This window comes from Danio aesculapii, chromosome 9 (genome assembly GCF_903798145.1).
Source record: "Danio aesculapii chromosome 9, fDanAes4.1, whole genome shotgun sequence".
Lineage (NCBI taxonomy): Eukaryota > Metazoa > Chordata > Actinopteri > Cypriniformes > Danionidae > Danio > Danio aesculapii.
In genome coordinates, this window is record NC_079443.1 from 53,266,766 (window position 1) to 53,284,265 (window position 17,500).

Consider the following 17,500-nt stretch of genomic DNA (forward strand, 5'->3'; position numbering starts at 1 on the left):
CCCTGGTTATGGGGTTTGTTAAAATATTGTGCTATTTTGATGTGCGGTTTCAGTACGGTGTAATGTGATCATGGATTATTGGGTGTAAAAGTGCAACAATATGATTCATTCATGCATGACAGCGATTTACACCTCACTTAAAAAAAAAAATAAAAAAGATAACCACATGCTGTTCTTGTCATGAGCATCAAGGTGTGGGGGCGCTAAGGAGCAAAGTCCAGTCATGTTAAAGGGCACTTGTGGTGAAAAATCTACTTTTCAAGCTGTTTGGAAAGACATATGTGCATGTATGGTGTATAGACAGTCATATTGGGCTGATATAAACACACCCAGTCCTTTTTTTTTTCCAATTTAACAACATAAAAACGGTGGACCAATTGGAGCGGTTTTCAGATCGACTGCAACTTTACGTAGGAGTGCAGTCCCCCCGCCCACTGAATTGATTGACAGCTGCATGTATTAACATGTCCCGGTAGTCACGTGTATAATCATATCAACAAGACCAGACGTAAGCAAAGCAACCGGGAATAAGAGATCTGTTCAGTTCGCTAGGATCATCAATCATCATCAAACGTGATCAAGAGTGAGTTTCACATGTTTAACATGTTTTAAAACAGAGCATGAGTGTCATGAATTACAGCCATTTAGCTTAGCTTTACTTCATCAGCACAGCCATGTGTCAGAACAATTATAAAGGAATACATATAATGGAAGACATAAAATTATGTATAAATTTACACTAGACGTGATTACTGTGAAACCATGATTATTCTTCAGACTATATAATCGTACAACCAAAATCTATAATTGTTGCATTCATGATTGTTACGCAGTTCAAAACAACATATGAATGTGTCTGAATGTAGAAGAAGCCTACTGAAGCAATGCACTGCTTTTGTTCTGCTCTGAAATACAACATTTGAATGTTTGTAAAGCCCATTGTACAATGCACTGATGTTATATAGTTTTAAAATACAATATATTAACATTTTAATGTGGAGAAATACAACGTGGGTGTCTTAAGGAGCAAAAATACAACATATGGGCTCTCATATGCTATTGTGTCCTCACTCATATTGCAAGTATCCCTCCGGCCCCTCATTTTGGGATGCTTTTCATGAACTGGCTCCCATGACAAACTAATTGAACAGCCCTGGCCTACAGTACATCATTGTGGCAAGGGACTCTCTTTAGAAAAAAATGTGGCCTCCCCTAAAGGCCACGGTGTAGTTTAAACAAGAGCCAATATCTCTTGTCAAAAATAGAGTGTGTTTGGAAGGTGTTTGGAGGGGAAACAAATATACATAAACAACACATAATGTAAACATTTACAACAGTAAATATATGACCACAACGACGACTACTACAGTAAATTTACTGTATGTACTATGTAATTTACAGTACATTTTTATAAATACACTGTCAAATTAGTTGACTTACACACACACACACACACACACACACACACACACACACACAAACACACACACACACACACACACACACACAAATAATGACTTCATAATTTTTAAAGCAACAGGTTTACTCACTTTAAGTAAATGAACTATGTACGTAATTATAAAAGATAAGTTGTGAAATAAACAGTTCTAGGATTTTTTAAGTGAAGTAACTGATTGCTTTTTACAGTCTAATATTATTGCTTAATAAATAATGATTGAAAAACACACAATTAATGTTGATCCGAATTAATTGATCCCAAATGTGGCGTTTTGGTGACTGTCGCTTTAAATTCAAATGAGATTGTGCTCTTTCTAAAAGAGGGCGGAGCTACAAATGCCTGTGTGTCAGCATAGTGACAGATGTAAACCAGCACTAGTGTTCTCAGTGCTGGTCGGGTGTGAGTGTGTGCTTCATGCTTCTGTCAGTCTATGGAGACTCCTGTCGCTGATCATTTGTGCTTCATCTAAAACTCCACATCTATAGAGTGGAGGAACTATGATGTCACTTTGTAGGCTAATCGGCTGCTAGCATAAAACTGGTTCCCATGATATAACAGGATTTTCCCATAGGCTTTTCTAAGATTGCGAACAATAAGCTCTGTGTTCAAACACAGTTCATTACACTTACACGTTTTGTCCAGCCGGATAATCCTCACACCAAAATACAACTTTGAGCACTTTTGGATCTTAAATGCGAACGCAAGAGCTGAAAAGCTAACATTAGGCTATAAACGGACTACAGAGCCTTCAGGACGCTTGCCTGTGACGTCAACACCACACTACTACAGACACCTTATCAAGCTTATTTTTAGAAATATGGTCAGTGACAGAGTTAATCTCTCGGTTTATTATATTATAATCCACGCTATATATTATAGACAAATAAATACGCAAAACACACAGACCTACGAGCCTTTTGGATAGTTTTTACATGGGAAATACATCTGTTTTGCTTCACGGTTGTTGTAAAAGTTATAAAACTTTATGTGTAAATGTGCCTACAGTATTATCATAAGACATATTTAAGTAAGTGTATCGCTCGCCTGCACACAGCCCGCTTACCTTAGTAATAGATGACAGAAATGAGGCTTGAGGGACAAGTCTATCAAATGCCTGCAAGTTCCATCATGGACACAGAACAACATTCAGTATTTTTTTTTGTCACGAAGTACAGTGAAAAGCAGCCCATACAGTCACATCTGCTACAAATGTTAAGGAGGAGTGTAAATATTGCAGTTATGACAGAGTTAAATGTGTTCAGATCAGGGGCGTCGCTGGACCCTATTTACATGTGCCCCAGCAGGTGCCCCAGTGTAAAAAAAATTTAAAATAATTAAAGCATCAGTGCCACAGTAAATGCTTTGAGATACGATTGCAAGTGTATTTATTAAGAGTGGTAATCCTAGAATAAAGACGTTAATGCGCTGCATTGAAAAAAAAAAAAGTGTTGCATGCAAAACTGTTGCAAACTATTTATTTGTGTTGAATTTAAACAAACAAATTAAATTTAATAATGTTCAACTTAATTTGTTTGTTTACATTCAGCCCAAATAAATTGTTTACAACCACTTAACATGAAACAATTGAGTAAATCCAAGGAATCATCTTTGAATCATTTTTTTCAGTGTGCTCTCAGTCTGGTTGTGAACATGCACGCCGAAAAAAATAGCCGTGTCGCTCATGCCTTGTGAAACCGGCGTAACAGTCTCTTATGTGGAGGTGTCCACACGCATTAAGGTTTGCAAGTCAACAAAAGAAAGCTGTATGATGGTGATAAACAATATGACGCTGATCTTATTTAGACTAAGCATGGCTCCTTTTTTTTCTTTTTTGGTATGAAGCAGAAAAGAGGGATGATGCAGGGAGGTTAGACTTAAACCCAATCCTCACAGCACACAACAGATCATTCTGTAAAACATCTTTTTTTGTATTCTATTGAATTGTTTATTGAATTTCATTCGAATACAATTTATATTCATGCAAAAGATTTCTTAAATTATCTTAGCATCACTCCAGTTGTGTCTTTAGATTATTTTCCAGTTACATTTAGGATTAATTTCTGTTATTTATTTAGAATATTAATTGTATAATAACAATAATACTGTTATTTATTTAGAATTATATACATTTTGTTTTATTATATATATATATATATATATTATTATTATTATTTTTATTGTTTTTATTATTGTTTTTATTGTTGTTATTATTTATTATTATTTTATTTTGTTTTATTATATTTATATATAATAAAACTATTTAATTATATAATAACTAAAAATATTTATATATATATAAATTATTATTTTTTTTTTTAATTTATTATTTTTTTTTTTTGGAGGGGGAGCTGTGCCCCAGTAGAGCTTTATGTCTATCAACACCCCTGGTTCAGATGGAGAAAAAAAAATGACGAAAAATCAATTGATCATGTTAAAATGACAGTGAATATGTATTTATTACACATTTATTCTCACGTTTGCATTACTGAGAGCAGAAAAGAGACCGGCTACACTGGTAAGCAGTATCCCCATAGTATCATTTAATTAAAATAAATGATCAACAAATGAATCTTTCTTGACAGTCTTTACAAGAGAAGGAATTATCTACACACAATATGAATTACCAATTACAAAAAATAACACAAACTCTAAAACACTGTTCATGAAAATACTTAAATCACAGACAAATCCAAATGCTCAACACTAGCGAGCTGCGCTCCAGACCAGTTCAGCTTGATGACGTATAATGTCTCCGACACCGCCTGTAGTCCCATTTAGCAACTCGATAGCAGCCATCTCTTTAAAGCGTAACCGATTTAATAACTCAAGAGTGTGATGTAGCTGATGCGTTTTATGTCGTAGAATAAATCGTGAAAGTATCTTGAGTTTGTGTTAGCCACGAACCTTATTTAAGCGATTTACCTGAAATCCCATTGAAAAAGCCCATTGACTTTGGGACGAGGGATCCAGAACTGCTAAAATGCTAACTCGCTTCCCAGTTTTTGCATACAAATTAACGTCATAGATCCTCCACTCTATAATCCTCTTAGTCTATGCTGACATTATCTTCAGCAGCTCAAACACTCTAATGGCTAATGGACAGACGGCTGCTTCTCACTTAGGACTGCTGTTTATGCTAATGAGGGAGAGATGAGCACTAGTGGGCGGGGCTTTCCCCCTCTGATGACACGTACAAAGGGAGAAATGCCAATCAAAGTGTTTCTGCAAACTGTTTCTATCAAGTCTGATTAGAACAAATACAATTAATTCATGTTCAGCATTAGAGGCTGGAGATATTCAAACACTGACACATGACTGGGTTTAAACCCCTTATTAAAGTGATTTCTGCATAATATCTCCCCCTTAAAATTAAAGAGAAAAGATAAACGCACCTCTGATTGTTTAATAAAAGTCTCAGCACTAGCCGCAGCTCAGTGGAGCAGAATATACAGCGTCTGACCGCTGCAAACACACTCAGGCTTTGTTTCTGACAGATGTAAACGCAGAGACTCTCACCCATCACGATGAATCCGTCAGCTCTCATCATACACTCATTAAGTGTGAAAGAAGCTAAAGCTCATTACTCCACAATAGCCTGCATGTGTGTGTGTGTGAAGATGCAGTAATTACTGTGGGCACAATGACTAAACCACGGCGTCTCAAAGCCATCGCCAAACAAAGGGCCCAATTGTTCAAAGTTAATACAATATCTGTAAAAATGTGCACAGAAACACTCGGCCGCTGATTTATAATGAGTCTCTGAGTCTAAAACACACTGAAGAAACTCGATAAAGTATTAATAATAATCGCCAGGAGGTCATTAAACACAAATGAAGCTCTGTTTATATAAAAATATGACCCTGATTTAATATTTTCACAATAAAAACCTCAATAACACTCATATTTAATTAAGCTTGAATTATTTTACTTCAGAATAAACGTCAATTTTGGAAATGTTCTAGCATTTGTGCTAACGTATTAAATCCAATCATCCCATTATTAATATTAAATCACATAAATCCCATTATTAAACTTTAAGTCACACATAAGAAACTCTATAAAGTATTAATAATAAACGCCAGGAGGTCATTAAACTCAAATGAAGCTCTGATTATATAAAAATATGACCCTGATTTAGTATTTTCACAATAAAAACCTAAATAATGGGATTTATGTGGACAGCAAACACTCAAATTTAATTAAGCTTGAATTAATCTACTTCAACATACACTTCAATAGGGGAATATTTGATCATTACAAGTTAAATGAAACTTTTTTTTGACATTTTTTACCCACAATTTTAATAAACCATTTATAATAACTGATTTATTTTGTTCTGTAGCCAATGGGGGGAAAAAAAACAACTCTTACGGAGGCTAAAAATATTTAAAAGTTTTATTAATAATAATGGGGATAAATTCAATCCAAAATTAATGCAATTTTCATTTGTAATGACTTCGCATTAATCAATCCAAATATTTATTAACAATTGTAAATATTTTATTTCACAAAATCAATAATTTTTTCATCTTTTTGCCTGTTTTATTAAGTGCTATTTACAATATCTGTAAAAATGTGCACAGAAACAGTCGGCCGCTGTATTTTAATGAGTCTCTGAGTCTAAAACACATTGAAGAAACTCTATAAAGTATTAATAATAAACGCCAGGAGGTCATTAAACACAAATGAAGCTCTGTTTACATAAAAATATGACCCTGATTTAATATTTTCACAATAAAAACCTCAATAAAGGGATTTACGTAGACAGAAAATGTCCCTTTTTAATTGAACTTCAACATAAACTTCAATAGGGATTTATTATTTGATCATTTAAGGTTAAACGACAGAAAAAAATTAGTTCTTATTTAACAAATAACACAATTGTTATAATAACGCATTTCTTTTGTCTTTGCCATGATGAAGGCAATATTAATGATACATAATATTTTACAGGATACTAGTATCCAGCTTAAAGTGTAAATTAGATTAAGCAAGTGTTTGAACAAAAGTGGTTTGCTCTGGAACCAATTGAAAACTCTTATGATATTGTTGTTTGCTTTAAAAAAATGGTGGATAATTTTGCTGAATATTCTAATTAATAAGATAAATCACTTGTAATGACTTTGCATCAATGAAACCAAATCGATGACATATTTAATTTAACAAAATAACTTTTAATAATTGGAATAATTTTTCCAACCTTTTGCATGTTTTATAAATATCTATATAGAATATCTGTAAAAATGTGCACAGAAACACTCGAGTGCTGTAAACAATGATACTAAAGGACTCCACGTACAAAACACACTGAAGAAACTCGATAAAGTATTAATAATAAACGTCAGGAGGTCATTAAACACAAATGAAGCTCTGTTTATATAAAAATATGACCCTGATTTAGTATTTTCACAATAAAAACCTCAATAATGGGATTTATGTGGACCGAAAACACTCATTTTTAATTAAGCTTCAACGTAAACTTCAATAGCGAATTTTTATTTGATCATTTTAAGTTAAATGACAAAAAAAAATGAGTTAAAATATTGTTTTTATATAATAAATTATAACACAATTGTTTTAATAACTCATTTCTTTTGTCTTTACCTTGATGAAGGTACACAGTGTTTTATAAGATACTAGTTTTCATCTCAAAGTTTCATTTAGGCAAGTAAACAAAATAATGGTGGATAATTTCTCTGAATATTTAGATTAGATTAGATTCAATTTATTGTCATCACACATGTACAAGTACAAGGCAACGAAATGCAGGTATATTCATATTAATAATAATAAAATCCCTTGTAATGCCTTTGCATTGACAACATCTGTAAATACAATTACATATTTATTTTAACAAAGTGATTTTTTCAATGTTTTCCATGTTTTATAAAATGTTATATACAATATCTGATAAAAATGTAGAGAAATAATCAGGCGCTGTAAACAACTTTAATGAGTCTTTGAGTCTATAAAGTATTAATAATAAACGCCAGGAGGTCATTAAACACAAATGAAGCTCTGTTTACATTAAAATATGACCCTGATTTAATATTTTCACAATAAAAACCTCAATAATGGGATTTATGTGGACAGCAAACACTCATTTTTAATTAAGCGTGAATTACTTGACTTCAATAAACTTCAACAGAGGCAGGCCCAGATTAAGAATTCAGCAGCCCCTGGGCACATAGTCTTATAAGGCCCCCTACCCGCCCGCACCCCTATAGTTGAAATAAAAAAATAAGAATAATATAATACTTTTTAAATAAAATGAATCTATAATTTGTATAATTTAAATAAATGATATACAGTACATATATTTATAGTCTACAAAGATTTACAGTAGCTTATTTTTTAAAGCATTGGAAAAAAATACTAATAAATCTAGTGTGTGTGTGTATATATATATATATATATATATAAAAATAATTCTTTTTAAGGGTATTTTTAATGTATAACTTCTACAAACTTAAAGCATATTATTGGCATGACATACAACACACAATGCCTCTCCAATCCTTTCATAATACACACTTATTAATGATTAACTGTCTGTCTCCTCCTCTTCCTCTATTTTCTCTACTCTCCTCGTGATGAAGAGCAGGCAAACAGCATAGATTAGCTTGCTTATAAACCTAAAAGTATCCGATATCACACACACTATACCTCTTCTCTCCTGTCTCTCTCCTCTTCATGGCCTTTCTCTCCCTCCCTTGCTCTCTTTGCTTTTTCTGTCTGTCTTTCTGACACGATGAATCCTGTCCGCGCTGCGCTGCTGTTAGCCTCCTGCTTAACTTACTCATCTAACGTTACCATAACGTCTTCTTCTGTACCTTCATTGATGATGAACAGAGATCGGGAAAGGCCGACTAACATTGTAGATACAAATCAATTCTATTAAGAGGCTGCTAACATTTAACGCCAGGTGGAAAATAACTGTTTATTATACACATATGAAATAGACTAAACATTATTAAATACCCACGAGGCAATTGTGACTTTATATCATGTTTCCTTCCTATTAAAAATAAATATATTTCCAATCTGATATGTAATGGGGAGAGAAAAAGTAGCACCAGTTCAGCAGACGGTGGATTCAAACCCGGTTAATGATTGATCGCGTCAAAAGATGTTGCTGTGTGCTTTACAAGGTACGCCACTCATGCTGTAATTTGCTGCACTCTTTACTTATCTTGTCTGTCAATCAGACATTGATGCGCAGAAACCGTGAATCTAGCTTATTCCAACTAGGTGCACTATTTGCACTTAGCCAATTTCGGAGTGTCTTCTTAGGCTTTTTTTCCACCCCTTGCAGGGGCCCCAAGTGCGCACGCGCCCCTGGGTCTGTGCCCATAAGGCCCAGTGGTTAATCCGGCCCTGAACAGAGGAAATATTTGTTCATTATAGGTAAAATGGAACTTTTTTAAAGATTATATTTTTAATCATTAATTCTTTTTGTTCTGTAGCTGATCTGGAAAATAAATTCTCAAGGCCGCCAATAATATTTAGTTATTCTGTTAAAAATAATGGTGGATAGTTTAGCTGAAGATCCAAATTTTCAATATCCAAACAGAAAACAGAGTACTGGGAGTTTATTACAAAGTTTTTGTAGCATAATATACAACACCAACCCCAGACAAGAAGCCAACCTGATAGAAGTCTTGTGGTGGATCTCGCTTGTAAGAGCAACAAATAATAACTTGACTTCTAGTTGATCATTTGGAAAACTATCAGAAGGTGGATTTTGATTTGCATACCAATCATCACTAATACTGCAGATGACCTACTGGAACCAGCATGGACTCAAGATTCTCATAGAAATCAGTCAAGTTTAGTGAAGGAAAAGTCATGGTTTGGGGTTACATCTGAGATCTGCAGAGTGGATGATCAACATCAACAGCCTGAGGTATCAAGACATTTGTGCTGCCCATTACATTACAAACCACAGGAGAGGGACAATTCTCCAGCAGGATAGCGCTCCTTCTCATACTTCAGCCTCCACATCAAAGCTCCTGAAAGCAAAGAAGGTCAAGGTGCTGCAGGATTGGCCAGCCCAATCACCAGATATGAACATTATTGAGCATGTCTGGAGTAAAATAAAGATGAATCCAAAGAATCTTGATGAACTCTGGGAGTCCTGCAAGAAGGCTTTCTTCACCATTCCAGATGACTTTATTAATCAGTGATTTGAGTCATTGCAGAGATGTATGGATGCAGTCCTCCAAGCTCATGATGGAGTCAGACACAATATTCATTCTGTTTCCCCTGCAGCATGACCACATACTCTATACTGGACATTATTGAAGGTTCAGTCACAAGACTTTTGTCTAAGCAGAGTCAGACCTTACTGTCCTAATGAAATCATTCATAATCAAGACATGATCATATTTTATTGTGCTCAAATAAGCCTCATCTAGAGGCCTTTACCTTACATATAAGCCACTTCTGATACCAAATGATCAATTAGAAGTCAAGTTATTATTTGCGGTTCCTAAAACTTGGGTAGGCGACAAGACTTTTGTCAGGTAGTGTACTGTATATCACTTTAAACTATTAAAAATGTTCATAAAAGTCACTTTTTTTTCAACTTTTCAAGGTTAAAATTTGTTGTAAGAAAGATCAAAATCCCAAAATGCAATTCAAAAGCATAAAAAAAAATACTGCTAATTTGGGTGGCATGGTGGCTCAGTGGTTAGCATTGTCGCCGCACACCAAGAAGGTTGCTGGTTCAAACCCTGGCTAGGTCAGTTGGCATTTCTGTGTGGAGTCTGCATGTTCTCCCCGTGTTGGCGTGGGTTTCCTCAGGGTGCTCTGATTTCCCCCACAGTCCAAATACATGCGCTATAGGGGAATTGATGAACTAAATTGGCCGTAGTGTGTGTGTGTGTGACTGAGTGTGTTTTCCAGTACTCCAGCATATGTTTTCCAAAACATATGCTGGATAAGTTGGCGGTTCATTCCACTGTGGCGACCCCTGATAAATAAAGGGACTAAGCCAAAGGAAAACGAATATATAAATAAATCTGTGCATGTGAGAAATCACTTTGTAATTAATTTGACAGATGCCAAAATCTCATCTTAAATATTATTCAATGCCATTACACAATAAAACATGACTTTTGAGAATAATTACACAGTTAAAGGGGTAGTTCACAAAAAGTTAGTATTAAAAAGCCTATATTAATTGTTTGGGTGCAGTGTGACTTTAAGAGATGACTCAATATAATAGATAATACCAATGAAAGCATGAGGATTAAGGACCAAACACTTCCATCTGAGCATCTCTCTGTCAAGACGCAATCATAGAAATAATCCAAAGTTGACTTTAACATCACGTTTTGATTATTTAAATGGTGTGTACAAAGATGTGAGGCTGATTGCCTTGCCTTGCCTTGATTTCACATTTATTTTAACATTTAAAAATAATAAAACTTCAATATAATAAATAAAGCATGGGAATAACCAATAACCAATATTCAAGCCTCTTTGTTTAGTTGCAAGCTTTTAGACTAAATGCATGAATGAATCATCATGTTTTAATGTTCATAATGTAAAAACCACTCAATCAGGATCTTAAACGCATAGAAATAAGTAGAAATTTCTAAGCTTCGGGATGAATTAATGTTTAACTGCTAAAATTCCTTCAGATCAGCAAGCCCAAGACAAAAAAATAACAGTAATAAAGACTTCACAATCACAGTTTAACACAATAAAGATGAACAGATATGCCATGTTTACACAAAGAAATGTGAAAACCGCTCAGTCTGAAAACTAAATCTAAGCTTCAGGCTGAATTAATGTTTAACTGGTATAAATTCCTTCAGATCAGCAAACCACAAAAAAATAACAGTAAGAAAATACTTCACAATCAGAGTTTAACACCATAAAGATGAACAGAAATGCCACGTTTCCACAAAGAATTAACTATAAACTCTGTGCGGTTTACTGTAAAATGATCAGTTTCCCAACAGAATGAGACTAAAGCAAAACAAATACAGAAATAGCCATTTAAATAATAATAATAATAATAATAATAATAATAATAATAATAAACTCCATATTAAGCCGGTTAAAAAAAACACACTCCATATAAAGCCTGTTAAAAACTAAAAACACAGCACATGCTCCATATAAAGCCATTTAAAACTAATGATAATAACACACACACACTCCTTATAGTTCATTTAAAACAAAAAAAAATTATAACACACTCCATATGGCTATTTTAAATAATAATAACACAACCCATATAGAGGCTGTTTAAAAAAATAATACACTCCATATAAAGCCCATTAAAAACTATTAATAATAATGATAATAACAACAACAACACACTCCATATAAAGCCCATTTAAACCTAATAATAATAATAATAATTAAAAAAACACTCTATACAAAGCATTTTTAAAACTAAAAAACACACACCATATAAAGCCCATTTAAAACGAATGATAATAACACACACTCCTTATAGTTCATTTAAAACAAAACAAAAAAAAAAATGATAACACACTCCATATAGAGGCTGTTTAAAAAAAATAATACACTCCATATAAAGCCCATTAAAAACTATTAATAATAATAATAATAATAATAATAATAATAATAATAATAAAAACACACACTCCATATAAAGCCTGTTTAATAATAATAATAATAATAACAACAACAACAACACACACTCCATATAAAGCCTGTTTAATAATAATAATAATAATAACAACAACAACACACACTCCATATAAAGCCTGTTTAATAATAATAATAATAATAATAATAACAACAACAACAACAACAACACACACTCCATATAAAGCCTGTTTAATAATAATAATAATAATAATAATAATAATAACAACAACAACAACACACACTCCATATAAAGCCTGTTTAATAATAATAATAATAATAATAATAATAATAATAATAACAACAACAACAACAACACACAATCCATATAAAGCCTGTTTAAAACGAATAATAATAATAATAATAATAATAATAATAATAATAACAACACACACTCCATATAGTCCGTTTAAAACAAAAAAAACACACTCCATATAAAGCCCATTCAAAACTAATAACACACACTTCATATATAGCCATTTTAAAACAATTTAAAGCCATTTTATACTAAAAACATAACATACTCTTTATAAAGCCCGTTTAAACTAAAAAAATAATAACACACTCCATATAAAAGCCATTTTAAATCTAAAACATAACATATACTCCATATAAAGTCATTTTAAAGCTAAAACATAACAAATACTCCATATAAAGTCATTTTAAAAACTAAAAAAACAACAAACACTCCATGTAAAGCCTGTTTAATTTTTTTTAATTACACACTTAATATAAAACCCATTTAAAACGAATAACACACTCCATATAGAGCCATTTTAAAACAAAAAAAAAAAAATAACACACTCCATATATAGCCATTTTAAAACAAATTAAAGCTATTTTAAAACTAAACACATTACATATTCCTTATAAAGCCTGTTTAAACTAAAAAAATAATAACAAACTCCATATAAAAGCCATTTTAAAACTAAAACTAATAACACACACTCTATATAAAGCTCGTTTAAAACACACACATACACATACACACACAAACACGCGCGCGCACACACAGCATGCGGCATCAAATATGGAGACAGGTACATGTAACCATTGAAAGACATACAGTCTGTCACACACACGCTCACACTCACACACACACACACACACAGACGTTACAGTACGCAGTTGTGTTTGACCCACCGATGGATTTCGCGTCGCTCCGCGCTTCACAGCCATTTCCAGAACTTGTGTGCGGATTTCAGAAAGCGTGTTTTAGTCTGGAAAAAAGCTCTTGTTCAGAGCAGGACCCGCAGATGGTGCAGTCACCCATAACACGATAATCCAAAGTCACGGCCAGCGCGGACACACACACACGCGCGCACGCAAACACACTCACAGACACACATACGGCGATACAGATGGGAAGTCCGACCCATTTCCGAGAGTCGATTCTTTCGAGCGGTTCAATTCAAGTCAGTGATTCTTTTTTGGGTTGTCACGTGACCCTTGATACATTTAACAGCACACATTCTGAATATATATATATATATATATATATATATATATATATATATATATATATATATATATATATATATATATATATATATATGTTAATTTTTTATTTATAACTGTTTTATTTTATTTTTAATTAGGACTAATAAACTAATATTAGTGTATTATTGTTAATTTAACTGATTTGATAATTACATACACTCACCGGCCACTTTATTAGGTACACCTTACTAGTACCCGGTTGGACCCCCTTTTGCCTTCAGAACTGCCTTAATCCTTCATGGCAGAGATTCAACAAGGTACTGGAAATATTCCTCAGAGATTTTGCTCCATATTGACATGATAGCATCACGCGGTTGCTGCAGATTTGTTGGCTGCACATCCATGATGCCAATTTCCCGTTCAACTACAGCCCAAGGGTGCTCTATTGGATTGAGCTCTGGTGACTGTGGAGGCCATTTGAGTACAGTGAACTCATTGTCATGTTCAAGAAACCAGTCTGAGATGATTCAGGCTTTATGACATGGTGCGTTATCCTGCTGGAAGTAGCCATCAGAAGATGGAGACACTGTGGTCATAAAGGGATGGACATGGTCAGCAGCAATACTCAGGTAGGCTGTGGTGTTGACACGATGCTCAATCGGTACTAATGGACCCAAAGTGTGCCAAGAAAATATCCCCCTCACCATTACACCACCACCACCAGCCTGAACTGTTGATACAAGGCAGGATGGATCCATGCTTTCATGTTGTTGTCACCAAATTCTGACCCGACCATCTGAATGTGGCAGCAGAAATGGAGACTCATCAGACCAGGCAACGTTTCTCCAATCTTCTATTGTCCAGTTTTGGTGAGCCTGTGTGAATTGTAGCCTCGGTTTCCTCTTTGCTGACAGAAGTGGCACCCGGTGTGGTCTTCTGCTGCCTCAAGGTTGGACGTGTTGTGTGTTCAGAGATGCTCTTCTGCAGACCTCGGTTGTAACGAGTGCTTATTTGAGTTACTGTTGCCTTCCTATCCGCTGGAACCAGTCTGGCCATTCTCCTCTGACTTCTGGCATCAACAAGGCATTTGCGCTCACAGAACTGCCGCTCACTGGATATTTCCTCTTGTTTGGACCATTCTCTGTAAACCCTAGAGATGGTTGTGTGTGAAAATCCCAGTAGATCAGCAGTTTCTGAAATACTCAGAGCAGCCTATCTGGTACCAACAACCATGCCACGTTCAAAGTCACTTAAATCCCCTTTCCTCTCCATTCTGATACTCAGTTTGACCTGCAGCAGATCGTCTTGACCATGTCTATATGACTAAATGCATTGAGTTGCTGCCATGTGATTGGCTGATTAGACATTTGCACTAATGAGCAGTTGGACAGGTGTACCTAATAAAGTGGCCGGTGAGTGTATATGCCTATTCGGTTTTTATTTTTATGTATGTATGTATGTATGTATGTATGTATGTATGTATGTATGTATGTATGTATGTATGTATGTATGTATGTATGTATGTATGTATGTATATATATATATATATATATAAAACAAAAGACTAAAACAAATATATATGTATATATAGTTTTTTGTTTTTGTCTGTTCATTTGTTTTTTTGCTATGTTAGCACTTTTTTAAGGTTTTTAAAGGTAAACAATGATATTTAAGTAGGAATTTTTGAATTATAGACAACCCCAGTGAAAACTAGATATATTATTTTATATATCTTATATATTTTATATATGTGGGTCGCCACATTGGAATGAACCACCAACTTATCGAGCATATGTTTTATGCAACGGATGCCCTTCCAGCAGCATCCCATCAATGGAAAATATACGCACTCATTCACACTCATGCAGTACGGACAATTTAGCTTACCCAATTCCCCTATAGCGCATGTGTTTGGACTGTGGGGGAAACCGGAGCACCCAGAGGAAACCCACATGGGGAGAACATGCAAACTCCACACAGAAATGCCAACTGACCCAGCCGAGGCTCGAACCAGCAACGTTCTTGCTGTAAGGCGATTGTGCTACCCACTGCGCCACCATGCTGCCCATGATTATGTTAAACATGGATACATTTTTGTTACAGAATTATTAAATCATGTGCATTTAACAATTCTTCATTTATTTTTGCACTATTGCACTACAATAAATACAATACTATTGCACTATTGCACTACAAAAACTACAATAAATACCTCAACTTGGTCATATTCAGGAACAATAGGATATATGGTAATTGTTCATAGTTTATTATTGTCTATTTATTCAATTTATCTTGTACTATATTAGTTAAATGTTTAGTTTATGTCTAGTGTGTGTCATGTTTTGTTTTTAAATTGCACATTGGAGTATGGGAGAAACGCAATTTCAGTCTGCTGTGTAATGTACTGTTGCATGGTTTGATTGACAATAAAGTTGACTTGACTTGACTATTTTTCAATTGCAGTTAAACAAAATGGTTTTGGTCCCGAGTTTCCATTTTACTTTATGAAGTGCATTATAAATGTATCAATATAACTGATAAAAGGGTTTTATTTATAGATTGCAACTCTAGATTATTGGAAATGGACAAAATAATAATAAAAAAAATTCACTGATCTAAAAATGTGTTATAATTCCCTGATTTCTATACAGAGCAATGTCAAAGCTCTTAAGACATCCCAACTGCTGGAAAAATGCTTAATATACATGATTAATGTTTGTTGTTAATTCCCTTGTATACTATTTTATGCATAATTATGTACTACCCTGTTTAATCAACAAAAAAACACTATAAAAAAGGTTTAGGAGTCGCACCTAAAATGATTCAATCGACTCGCGAATGAATCATTTACACAGAGCGCTTGAGTGTAATAGCTCGCGGAAGGAACCGACTCGAACGAACGAATCTCGGACATCGCTAATAAACACAGAGGGAGAGAGAGACTCGGAGGGAGCGACGCTGTTGGTAAAGTTCGCACAACAGGAAAAGCTGGCCGATAATGCCAGGAAAAGCGACTCCACCTAGAGAACCGGCCTGGAATGAGAGACGACAGACAGTCAGTGTCTATCTGAACAGTGAATCGGCTCGCAACAATGCTGCCTGTGTGTCTGAGAGCCCTCGCTAGGGAATCGACACAACAGGACAAGCCCCAAAACAGCTCCCTCTCGCCTCGGCCCATTTACAGTTCATAAATATTTATATGATGACTTCATCCGTTTATCAGAGAAGCACGACGATGCCGAGCAAACACATGCCTTCACTTTCAAGCACATTAAAAAATACTATAGTAAATTACAGTGTTTTTGAATCGTACTAAAGTGTATTATTATTTATAGTAGTCTATTTACAACTCTTTGTTAATGACTGTTGAGCAAACAAATGCATTCACTTCCACCCAGATAAAAATACTATGGTAATTTAGGGTAAATAGTGTTTTTGAAACATACTAAAGTGTATTATATACTGTAGTAGGACATTTACAACTGTATGTTAATAAATGCTGAGCAGACAAATGCTTTTACTTGCATCCAGATTAAAAAATACTATGGTAATTTAGGGTAAATAGTGTTTTTGAATCATACTAAAGTGTATTATATACTGGCCTGCCCAGTCACCAGAACTCAATCCAATAGAGCATGCTATGGTAACAAGAACTACAGTAATTGATCTGTTGTGGTGATTCTATAGTTGCTATGGTAATATAAACAAAAGGCCCAATACTGTCGTTTTCTACAACTCTAGGGTATATTATACTACAAAACATCAGTTTACCGTAGTAAAAACTAATGTATTCCACGGTATTTATTACAGTTTGTCACAGTATGCTGGAGCATTCATTAGCAAAGAGTTGTAAATAGTATAATATACAGTTACTATCGTATAGTTCAAGAGCACAGTAAATGACTATGGTGTTTTTCAGCCTCATCAGAGCAGAGCAGTGGGATTAAAGCAGATTGAAGTGGTTAACCATGT

General features: G+C 34.3%; 1 protein-coding gene across 3 annotated transcripts in view; it reads right to left on the minus strand.

The window, feature by feature from the left end:
• Positions 1-17,500, minus strand: part of mid1 (midline 1) — a 105,777-nt gene that overhangs the window by 68,623 nt on the left and 19,654 nt on the right. The window contains exon 1 of one of the 3 annotated variants that reach the window (XM_056465977.1): positions 13,232-13,504. The exons of the other annotated variants lie outside the window; for them this stretch is intronic. The gene's annotated coding sequence lies outside the window, so the exon portion shown is untranslated. Of the gene's footprint in view, positions 1-13,231; positions 13,505-17,500 lie in introns of those variants that run through there. 3 annotated transcript variants of the gene reach the window in all.